We start from the raw sequence: 12,065 nt of genomic DNA, 5'->3' as shown, positions 1-12,065 counted from the left end.
ATGTGTAACACTGTAAAATCACTGAGATGCCTAGATAATCTCTTGATTGTCTAAAGTGTTTTACAGCACGGAGATTGGGCTAGGCTTTTTTGCCAGGGGATGGAAGGGAATGGAAGCGGAGGTCACATCCACACTGTATTACTTACAGTCAGAAATGGTGATAATAACAAAAACATTTCTATTGTCAATGTCCACTTTCTTAAAGCTGATAACTACTCTGTGGATCTCCCTTATTCCTGTAGTTGTAAAAGAGTATGTCCAGTTATCTCTGGCTTCCACTTCAAGGGCAGATGCCCATCTTTAACCTCCTTGAAGGCAGAGGCTGCAAAACTCTTTATTTGGTCTGGGCCTGGTTGAGAAGACTGAGTTTCCACTGGCTTGACTGTGGGAGAAAAAGAACAGGGTCAAGTTGAGAGAGCACCTGTAAAGTGTACCATAGTAGACAGTCCCTGTATTTAAAATGAACAAAAATGTTGATACTGTACTACAGTCTTCAAATTCTCATGTTGTAAGATTAGGTGGACGTTTTAACAGTGTGGTACAGAACAAGTGTTCATGGATGTTTTCTGCTGGGTTCACTGTTAGTGGTAGCAACACTTTGAAGTGGCTACTGATGGGCATCTACGCAGATAGTGATATCACGTGTAAATAGTGATATCAGCCTCTTTTAAGAGGTTAAAGATAAAGGATGAAGATGTTTAAGGATGAAAAGAGCTAGATAAGAGTTAAATAATACAATTAGCTTTTCTGAAATTAAATTACTAATTCCCGAATCCAGGGTAAAAAAGTGATCAGTGCAATTGAGTTTGGCTGAACTAAGGTTGCTAAGAAGATCCAGCTGGCTTAAGAGCTGCCCTGTAGAAGTGAAGCATAGTTGGAAAGAACAGAAATTGTGTATAGAGTTTTTATCTCTGGATCAAAGCTACTCAAGAACATGGCTGATCAGACTGGCCTTAGCTCTCTGCCTTGCTACTCAAATTCAGCAGGCCTAGCTTTGTTATGTCTGTTATACTCTGCAGTCAGTGCTACGTGAGCAGATTCTTATCCTACGGTTTCAGCACTCCTCTGAACTGACTGTGTACTACCTGCAGTGGGCTTCTCCCACCTTGCAACTATGTTGCCACCACATTTGGTTTTGCTGATACCAGTGGTTATGCTGTGCAGGGGGAAATGACTTGGGAGAAAAAAAAAAGTGGGAGTGAATTAGCTTTAAGGTGGATTGTCTTCTTCGCCCAGCTGTGCAGGCAGAAATAGCAGCAGTTCTATCACAGTGAGGGCGGTGGGGTGGAGAAGGGCATGCTTGTTCATTCTGGCTACAGCCCACGCTTCAGTTGGCTTAAACAAACCGTGGAACTGCATCCTCAGTCTCTCCTCACAACATGTTTATAAGAATGCCAATAACTGGGAGATAGTTAAAACATCCAAATCATTGTTTCTAAATGATCAAGACTATCCCTCCTTCGTCAGAATCAGAGCAAGGTGAAATCCCAGCCTACCTCAATTGTGGGAGGACTCTAAACATAGCTGTCTCTGTTTTAATTGAATAATTTGAAATCTGCTTTGCTACCGCTGCTAATTTGAGAGCCAAGTCTTATCTATCGACACTTTTTAATATATGACGCTAAAGGAATGGGAGTTAGGAATTATAATGCAGGCTTCATTATTAGTATGTAAATATCCAGCTCTGGAGAAGGCTGATATGATGTAGGAATGAATTATGCCAAGATAAAATGAGAGGCTTAGCCCCACTTTAATCTTTGCTGATGTATTGAAGAAACATATAAATCAAAAAGTTGAAGGTATCTTCTTATGTGTTGGGCTGGACACATTAACTATGTTTAAAGGTGAACAGCAAAGATTTAGAAACAAAACAAAACAGAAAACACTCCAAAGCTGCCGAGGATCCAAAATCATTAATAGAAGACATGTTCAGGCCTAAAATCCATACGGAATGCATTTGAAATGTGGTCTTAAAATAAAATCCTAGAATTCCCAACTCTTTTAAAGAAGGGTTGTCCTGTTTATGGAGAAAATAAATTGGAACCATTTCCGTAAGTTTTAGGCTTCTGAATTCTTGAGTCCAGGCCATCTCATTCAGAGTTGAGATTTAGAGTAAGCTGCATGTTTGAGTTTATGTCTTCAGGAATAATGTTTTTACAGAGGCTTGATACAAGTAAATTTTGGAGCACATTCTGACAAAGTGTTTAAAATTGTTTCCTCTGATCCTTCTTACCTCCAAAAGGAACAAATTTTGCTCTGTGTTTACACCACTGAAAGTTTATCTAGAAAAGTCCCTCTGAGCCTTACAGTCATGTTGTTCTCTGGTTGCTTTTTTAATATGGAAGCCTTGTAGTTGTGACATAGTGCTAGAAGTATAGCCAGTCCACAGGCTTGGGTGAGAGTGAGCCTGCCAGCATCCTCTGAAATGGGACGTATGGAAAATACTGGGAGTAGCGAGGTGAAGAGGTGATCTTTCCTCACTCTAAATCAGCATTGGGATTGTACCTCCACTCTGAAGAAGAAATATGGCTACTCTAAGGAGGTCCCTTGCCATCTATTCACCTCTTTTCATGTCTTCTTCATTTTTGTCTTGTGTAAGATTTAAAACATAATGTGTCTCAAGCTGAATTTGGGCCTGGTGGTACAAAAGCAGAGTTTTTCAGTGTTCTGAGCTGAAAGCCCTGAAGTGCATGTAGCAATCTTACAGCCCAGCACATGACCAGCATTGCATGGGGACAGAATTATTTTGTGTTAACCATGTGCTGTGTTTGTATGTTTCCCTCTGTTTACTTGCTGTTTCTTGCCATGAGCAGTTTCCTTGCTCCTCTGCCAGAAATGCATGTTCCAGCCCCTTTCTTTCTCGATTACTTTATCCTAATTCCTCCTTCTTGTTATCCTAAGCTTTCATCAGTTCCTTGTGATGGAAGGGGAGTAAAACAGTTGGAGGGAATGTGCTTCCCTTAGGCAAACGAAGAGGGCTTTACCTGTGAAAGCATAATCATTCTGAAGGAACTCCATGGCCTTTTTTTCATATGAGAAGAAACATTTCTGAGGGATGGTAACTTTTTAACCAATGGACTGTGCAGAAGTGTCCACTGGGAAAGCTGCTCTGCTATCATTAATTCCAATTTCTCTATATAGACAAAGCTTGACATGTGGATTTTTTCTTTTGCCAGCAGAACAGTGCAGAGGAAGATTGTGCTGGCAGTCAGAACCTTATGCAGACCATTTTTTATATTTGAGGAGAGCTGAGAACCAGAGGAGGATTTTCCAAGGTTTAATTTAATACCCATCTCAGTGTCATTATTAGTTGTGTAAGGATAGTCCTACGTAGGCCTAATGAGGTATCCTATTTTTACATAAGTAAGTGTCTTTGTGATAAAATCTGCGTGAAAGAAAAGTTACTGTTTTGAAGGATCTGATGTTGTTATTAGATGCACATCCACAAGGATACCAGATTCTTTAGGAACTTTGGTATTATGCTAAGTCTTGTGAGTTTGGGGTTTAATTTTTCTACCTGTTAGATGGGGATTTTCCAATAACACCATCATGACCACAGAATTGTCTTTGTGGATTTAAGATGCTAAGATATCACAGAAGAGCAAAGAGGTGACTTCTGCTCTTCTACCTGCCCAGTATGAAGACTGAGAACAAGTTTCTGCTCCATGTCTGGTTAGAGGGCTCCCCTAGAGTGGCAGATTAGAGGATTCCTGCCTGAGCCTCAGAGAGCCCTCTCATTTGGTTGCAGGGTGGGCTTCTCTTGCTTAGGCTCCCACAGGTGTGTGGGGAGTGGCACTGGGTGTTTGTTGTGCCTATGTGCTGTTATCTCTGCATGGAGACAGCTGGCGCCAGGTTCAGCTTATCAGTGTTTGCTCTTCAGTGTTGTCTCATAGTAGGAGGTGGGCCCAACCAAGGGGGGAGAGAGAGAAAAATGATAGGGGTTATGAGTTCAGTTATCTGCCTAGGACTAGGAGATGCATGAATAATCTGAGGTGATTCTGGCTAGCTTTACCCCAGGCAGATGTATTACAGGAAGTTACACTTGTGGATATAGATGTTCAGATGCAGAGCTGAAGTTGGGAGCAGGTGTCTTGCTGTCTGTCTGAGCTGCTCGCAACAGAAAAAAATTTAAGGTTCTAAGATCTTTCTCTGAAATCTGATTAAGTTACTTTTTTTTTTTTTCTTTTTTTTTTTCTTTCTTCTGATCATCAGATGTATCTGGGGCTTTTATTGCTTCTTTATGCCCAGTGTATTCCATCACCACAACACAACCTTGAGGTAGAACAAGGCTGTTGTCCTTTTTTGTCAAGAAGGAATTTGAAGTACTGAGCAATCAAATAAGTTGCCTGAGGTAACACTGAGTATCTGTAAAAGAGCCCCTCTGGAGGCATCACTCAACAAGGTAGATAGTAGAGTCACAACCCCCTGGGACTCAGGGGAGCAGTTGATTTAACTGTTCAGATGTTCTTGAAAGAGTCCTATGGGATAGAATCCTGGAGAGAACAGGGGTCTAGGAGAGCTGTTTTCAAGGATTTTCTCCTCCAAGCTCAAGAACAGTCCACACTGATGTGCAGGAAATCAAGCAAAGGTGGAAGGAGGCCTACGTGGATTAAAAAGAAGCTCTTGACAATGCTCAATCTTAAAAAGGAAGTACAGGAAGAGTGGGAAAAGGGACAGGTGAACTAAGGAAAATATAGAAAAGCTGTCTAAGCATGCAGGAATGGACTTAAGGAAGATAAAGTCTACATGGATTTGAATCTGATGAGGGATGTGATTATCAACAAGAAAGGCTTCTTCAGTTATATCAGCAGTAGAATAAAGACCAGGGAAAATGTAGGCCCACTACTGAAAGAGATGGGAGATTTGGTGACAAAGGATGAAAAAGGTGCTAAGGTATTCAATGTCTTCTTCACCTCATGTTTTACTGCTGAGGTTTGCCTTCAGCAGTCCCCAGTCCCTGAGGCCAGTGGGACAGTCTTGAACAAGGAATTTCTCTCCTCAGTAGCAAGTAACCAGGTTAGGGAATTCTTAAAGCAAATGGGTGTATACAAGTCACTGGGACCTAATGAGGTGCATCCACAAGTGCTCTGGTAGCTGGCTCATCTTACAAAGGATATGCAGTTGTTGGAGGTTGCACTCCTGTCTTCAGTAAGGGCAAGGAGGAACTGGGAACTACAGGCTGGTCACCCTTACTTCTGTTGCTGGGAAGATAATGGAGCAAATAAACCTAGAAACTGTTTCCAAACATTTTAAGATCAAAAAAGTAAGTGAGAATAGCCAGGATGGATTTATGAAGGGGAAGTTGTGCTTGACCAACCTGGTTACATTCTGTAATGAAACGTCTGGCTGGGTGGATATGGGAAAAGCAGCGTATATTGTTTATCTTGACTTCAGCAAGGATTTTAACACTTGTCCTCTGTAACATCCTCATTTAAGGATAATACAGTAGATACGTGGACAGTGAAGTGTACTGGAAACTGGCTGAACTGCAGTGTATGAAGGAATGTGATCAGCAGCCCCAAGTCCAGCCTGCAGGCAAGTAACTTGTTAGTGGTTGTGCACCCCACGGTCTGATGCTGGGACCAGTACTGTTTAACATCTTCAATAATGACCTAGATGATGGGACAGAGTGCACCCTCAGCAACCTTACGTATTGTTTCTGGGAGGAAGAATTTATGCATCAGATGGTTTTGCCATCATTCAGAGGTACCTCAAGACGATGGAGAAAGAAGTGAACAGAAACATTGTGAAGTTCAACAGTCCTGCACCTAGGGAGGAATAACTGCAGGCACCAGCACATTCCGTTTGACTGGCTGGAAAGCAACTTTTCAGAAAAGCACCTGGGATGGTGATGGATGACAAGTTGAACATGAGCCAGCAATGCACCCTTGTGGCAGTGAATGCCAGCAGGATCTTGTTCTGCATTAGGAATTGTGTTGCCAGCAGGCTGAGAGAAGCAATCCTTCCCTGCAAATCATGGTGGAAATTTTAATACAAGTTCTGCTCAGGAAGAATCTCGTACTCCAGTGGTTGCGTAACTGATAAGATGTAAAATATGTCCAAATTTAAGACCTTCTCTTTCTCTCTCTCTCAAAAAACAAACGAAAACACACAACTGAAAAACCAAAACCTTTGAAAAGAATATTGGAGAAGATTCCTCTTACAAAGAAGATTACCTCTGACAAGAGTATGGAGGATTTGAAGAGAGCACAGTCAGAAGGTTTAAAACAAGCAAAAAAGTTTTTCATTCAGTGCAGAATTAATTACAAAACTCATTGTCACAAGATACAGACACAAAAGTAAAAAATGGGTTCAAAATAGAATTATACAACTCCATAGAAGGTAAGTCTGCCTGAGCTATCAAACTGATATCAAAAAGGTCTGAATGTAGTTGTTAACTTCATATATATCTTGTATAGCTAAGAATCAAAAAGTATCAGTTTTACTTTTGATAAAATATGGTAGTTCTTGTGCCTTCTTTCTCTTCAATAGCAGACTGTTGTCCTCCTTGGCTAACAAGTGCCATGGAGAGCTCGAAGTGGCTGTGCAGTTGTTGTTGTGGTGGCTGCTGTCTGTAGCATCTAGTCTGACCAGTACCTCCTGCTGTGCTGCCAGTTGCTCAGTGAGGTTGCTCCTGTGTAAGCTTTAGGTTCGCGCTTCATGTCTGAAAGCTGACAGGCTTAAAACACCAATGATTCTCACTGTGCATCCTCCAGTGTATGATTAATGGGACAAACATGTTCCTGTGGTGTTTCTCAGCTTGAAGGCAAGTATTTTAATTTCTCTGTGTTATTCCTTTGATGAATGTTATGGGAATCTTTGATTACTGAAGGGAAGGGTACTCTTCTCCTTAAAAGTTTCAATTTTAACCATTTAAGAGCTGAGAACAAAGAATGCACCCTCTGTTTCTTTTCCCATTTCCTTGCCAGTTGCTCCTCTTTTCTTCTCCAACATCAGATAATCATCCTTACAATTTCCCCTTGCTAACTTCTGAGTTGCAGCTCAAGGAAGTGAACCTTAAGCCCTTGACCTCTGCCAGAACTGTTCCTGAAAAGTTGGCAGATTTACTGTAATGTTTTATCTATTTTATGAATTGGAACTAAATGCTATCTCCTCCCCAAGTATAGATGATCGAGTTCACATGTGACTAGAGCTTAGACCATGACCTTATACTTGAGTGGTGAAGGTGTACATTATGTTTGATATTAACTGAGAATTTTAGTTGGATAGTGGAAGCTAAAGGTAAACATGTGGAAATTAATAGTTTTCGTCATTGGTTGAGTTGGAAGAAGCAACAATATGATGCCATTTACCTCCCAGTAGGTTTTACAATTGTAGGTTACAGGCTAACAAAGGTATCTGTGGGGAAGTTTTATTTGAATAACCTGCCCATGCATTTAGTGTTGATCCTGTCTGCTTCTCAGTGACCAATTGGTCTTAGGAAATCAGTCTCTCAGGTTTGGAATACGGAAAGACTTGAGGGCATAACTTGCTAATTTTTCTGAATGGATAAAAGGGTCTGTTATTACAAATTTCAGAGGTGAGTCTAGATCGCTGGCCCTGCCATGTTCCAGAATGGTCAGAAGTCTGGGCGATTCATTTCATTCTTCACCAGAGACCAGTGATAGGTTGCAGCTTCCATGATTCTTGTATTTGGACCCACAGCTGGAGTTCTAGTCCTTTTCTGGTGGCAGTAATTAAACTGTCCCAAGTATTTTGTACTTACCAGCATTCAGAATTTCTGTAAAACTTCTGTAGAGTGGAGAGATCAACATGCAGCAGCACATTTGGAAGGGAAGTTCTACCAGTCATGCATTCTACAGACAGCTTCATACAGGTCTATGGAAGCAATCTGTTAAAAGTAGGCAGGTGTGTGCAGGAGTCGGTAAATAAAAAGCTCTGTAAATGATGTTCTTAGGCTGTGGGAGATAGAAATTTCTTGGGGCACATTTTCGGAGATCACTGCTTGCTAAAAGGCACGTTTTATTGCCCTTGATGTTTTGTTCTCCAAGTCCTTCTTGCCTTTGTTTAGAGAGAGATAGACCAATAAACAAGAGGGGTTTGGCTGTGGATTGAGAGTGTTGTGGTTGAGTGATGTTTAGGTCTGTTTATCATCTTTTCTCTGTGAGCAAACAGTTACAATCTCAGTTTAGAGCATAAACTGGGCAGAGTCCACTGCAGGGGTAATTTACAGCGCTGCTCAGTGAGTTCCTTTCCTGACATATTTTAAAGGGATGGAAGAACACCATGCACAGGTTAGGCCGAGTTTGTTGTGAGATGAGGATGAGAACTGCTGTTTGCTCACCTTTCTACCCAGGGTTGTTGACTGGCTTATCAGTCAGTAAGCAGAAGCCTATTTATTCTTTAGAGATTCCATTTTATCAGTCAAGGTTGAGACCCCAGCCCAGAGCAGGGGAGTCATTTTGTTCATGGACAGACTTTCTCAAAGAGTTTGGACGGGGAAAAAACTAGAACAAAAATTTACTGTACAAGGGATGTACTATTGGAGGCTTTTCTGCTGGCTTCAGTCCTCTGACTGATCACCTGTAAGTGATTCACTGCCAGCTTTCAGTGTGTACAGGGAGGTGCTCAGTGCCCATCTTTGCTTGGGCTAAGGAATGAATTTGTATAAGGCTCTACTAACCTGAAAATTAAGGAACTTCAGCTCTAACTTGGATAATTCATCCTTTTTGTATAAATGGGCAAAATAATTTCCTACATCTGAATTCCCTCAGACAGATTCACTTGAGTATATCTGTATACTAGCTAACACTATGTGTAAGCTAATGTTTAAAAATAAGCCATGCCCTATAGGCACTTGCTAGAGCTGTACAAGCCAGCAAGTTTGTTCACAATCAGAAATGGGGAGGAATTTTTTCTGAGTTCATGCAGGTTCACCGTTGCTGTCTGTTGCAACCATATTCAAGACTGAATTTGAGCCGAGTTAGATGCCAACCCTGAGATATGCCTGGATTTTCAGAGGTTGTCTGAGCTGTAGTGAACTTCCCAGCCAGTCTGATGGCTTGTAGTGACATGCAGGGCCAGGATCATAGAATAGCCAGTGATTCACTATCCTTACTGTAAAAAAACATTTTCCTTATATCCAGTCTAAATCTCCCTTCCATTTGAAACCATTTCCCCTTGTCCTATCATGACAGGCCCTGCTAAAGAGTCTGTCCCCTTCTTTCTTACAGCCTCCTTTTAGATATTTCTGAAAAGCTGATCTCAGGTCTCCCTGGAGCCTTCTCTTCTCCAGTCTGAACAGCCCCAGCTCTCTCAGCCTGTCCTCTTAAGAGTGGTGTTCCAACCCTTGGGTCATTTCTGTGGCCCTTCTCTGGATGCACTCCAACAGGTCTGTTTCTGTCCTTTGCTGAGGACTCCACATCTGGATGCAGTACTCCAGGTGAGGTTCACCAGCACAGAGCAGAGGAGCAGGATCACCTCCCTAGCCCTGCTGTCCACACTTCTTTTGGTGCAGCTCGGCATTTAGTTGGCTTTCTGGGCCGTGGGGACACAATTGCTGGCTTATCTCTGGTTTGCCATCTACCAGTTTTCCCAGGTCCTTTTCTGGACTATCCTTTTCAGCCCCCTCTATGAGATCCTCAGGTGGCACTTACAGTTTTGATGGCAAGTTGATAATTGCTGTTGTTGCAGTGTTGGGTATAATTCTGCAGCTCCAGCAATCCAGTGAGTATGTGAGAATTTTGGGTTTCATTTTTAGGAAGCATAACAAAGAAAGCAGATCCAAGTGCAACACTAAAGTTCAAAACATGGAAAACAAAGTATAAATACATATATATTTATCTGTGTATATGTTATATATATACACACACATTTTTTATTCTGGTCTCATTGTATTTTGTAGTTTAAGTCATGATTTTTGACAGAAGGCTTTGAAAGGGATTGAGAATTTCTTCATATAATGCAAGAAGATGATAATTGTGGAATGGACACAGCACAGTCAACTTCTTCTCACAGGACATCTCTAGCTGCAGTGACCATCCACAGGGAACAATAATGAAGCAGCTGCTGTTTCTTGCTTCAGTTATGATGCTTACGTGAGCAAGCATGTATGCATCTTGCTTTCTTCTCTCACCAGGGCAGTATTTGCCCTTTCTTTGGAGAGCAGTTTACATTGTTTTTGCCATCTCTCACACAACTTAGGGTACTCCTACAAGACATGCTAATGTCTAACCGTGCTTTGAGTCATACTGGCTGCAGAGAACCTGTGAATTTCATATGTTGACTGTACTTTGGTTACAGTGGTATCCATGTTAAACTTACTTTCTATTTCATTGGATGTCTCCTTGTTCTTGTAATTTGAGAGGTGGAAAACAGAAATGGAGAAGGGAACGGAAAAATGAAGGTCTGCATTTGTTGTCTCCTGAGCTCTCATTCCAAATGTTGAGTTCCCGGCTCTGTAATGTTATTAGCAGATGTGACATGTTTTGAGGCATCATTCCAGGGAATATTGCCAGAAATCCTGATGGTGTCTCAGCCATTCGAAAGATTTTCCATAACCTGCAGCCTCAGTGTTCTCCACAAGGGAAGAGAGAACAATAAAAGGGTGAAGAGTACCCAATATCTCATTTCTACCTTTTGTTCAAGGATTTCCATCACTTACCAAATGTCCTTTACTGGACTTTAAGAGTTGTCTGGTGCTTTGTCTGGGGCTCTAGTATCTGTCTTTGAAATGCATTTCTGTTTAAGGTAAACCTTGAATTGAAGGATTGCCATACTATTATGCTATTCAAGAACTGGAGCTTTTGATCCTGGTGTTGCCTTTACATAAAGTGAGAGCTTTTGATCAAATCAGAGGATGTAGAGACAGAGTCTGATATCAAGTTTCCTGAGCTGTGGGACGATACTGTCTCAGTGACTGAAATCTCAGCATTCAACCACTGGGTCACTGCCTTCTCTAACATGTATTTAAGCTGAGCCACAGTGTAGTTAAGCACGTGGTGAGCCAGGAAGTTAAAGTGAGTTGTGATCTCTAGAGTGGCCACAGATGTGATATTTTAATTATTGAAGCAGATGAGCGTCTGCAAACAAGGATTTTAATTTTTTTAATGTTTTTTATGCCAGAGGGAGATGCATAAATTTCTCCAGACGATTGGTGCAAAGGTTCTGAGGAATGACTGCTGCCTATCTGCAGTCATCCGTGTGCATTTTGTAGAGGGGATGAAGGGCCGACCTCAGTGTAATTGTATGGATCACGGTGCGGCAGGCATTGCTCTTGACTACTGGCCACTTACTCTGAGTGCAGGAGCTGAGCATGTAAATGTTTCCCTGCAGGTAAGTCCTGGGTGCTGGCTGACATGTAAAGAGCTTTTAGTTTCTTCCCCTGCTGGCTATCCTATCCAGCCATGCTATTTGTTGTCAACAGGCAGATTCTCTATAAAGGGCTTAAAGCAGGGGCTGTATGCACACAAAAACAAACAAAAAAGCACCCCACAAAAAACTGCACCAGGTCAAAGTCTGTGGCTTGTCCTATGGTATGTCAAACTTTCCAGCGAGTTCAAGATCTAGGGGATATTGCCAGAGTGTGCTGAAGTGGGGATAAGTGCTAAACATTAGGTTTGTCCTTCTGGTACTTTGGGAGCAGCTCAAAAGCCAGAGCAGGGCACTCCGTAGCACAGCACAGCTAACGCCGCCTGTATCAGGAAGGGATCCAGAGCGTGGCATGCAGACAGCGACTGTTGCTCAGCTTTTTTCAGCTATCTAGAATAGATCTGACAAGCAATTAGACCATGAATATATTACAGAGCCGATGGGGGATGCCTTTGTTAAAACTTGTGACCCATACTTAGCTGCTGTTTACATTGGCGGCAGCTTCGAGGGTGGGCAAGACCCTACCTGCCTGTCTTTCTGCTCGCTCCTTCCCCTTGCCGAGCGAGCTGGGGAGCTCTGCATCTCATTGGATATTTCAAATGCTTTCTGCACAAGTCATAATTAATGCTGAGTTGTGGAGCTAAGACCAGATGTGCTGCTGCGATTATCTCCCAGGGCAGATCGGCTGCTCTCCACTCTGGAGCGCTGGGTGAATGGAAAGCTGCCAGTGCTGG

The 12,065-nt window shown here is 42.1% G+C and overlaps 1 protein-coding gene across 2 annotated transcripts in view; it reads left to right on the top strand.

Moving 5' to 3' along the window:
- Positions 1–12,065, top strand: part of ARHGAP22 (Rho GTPase activating protein 22) — a 140,450-nt gene that overhangs the window by 101,827 nt on the left and 26,558 nt on the right. The gene's annotated exons all lie outside the window — the stretch shown is intronic.

This window comes from Lagopus leucura, unplaced genomic scaffold (assembly GCF_019238085.1).
Source record: "Lagopus leucura isolate 7727_CA_CO unplaced genomic scaffold, USGS_WTPT01 Super-Scaffold_739, whole genome shotgun sequence".
Classification (NCBI taxonomy): Eukaryota; Metazoa; Chordata; class Aves; order Galliformes; family Phasianidae; genus Lagopus; species Lagopus leucura.
The sequence above is the reverse complement of the archived record's forward strand: the minus strand, read 5'-3'. Positions and strand labels throughout refer to the sequence as shown.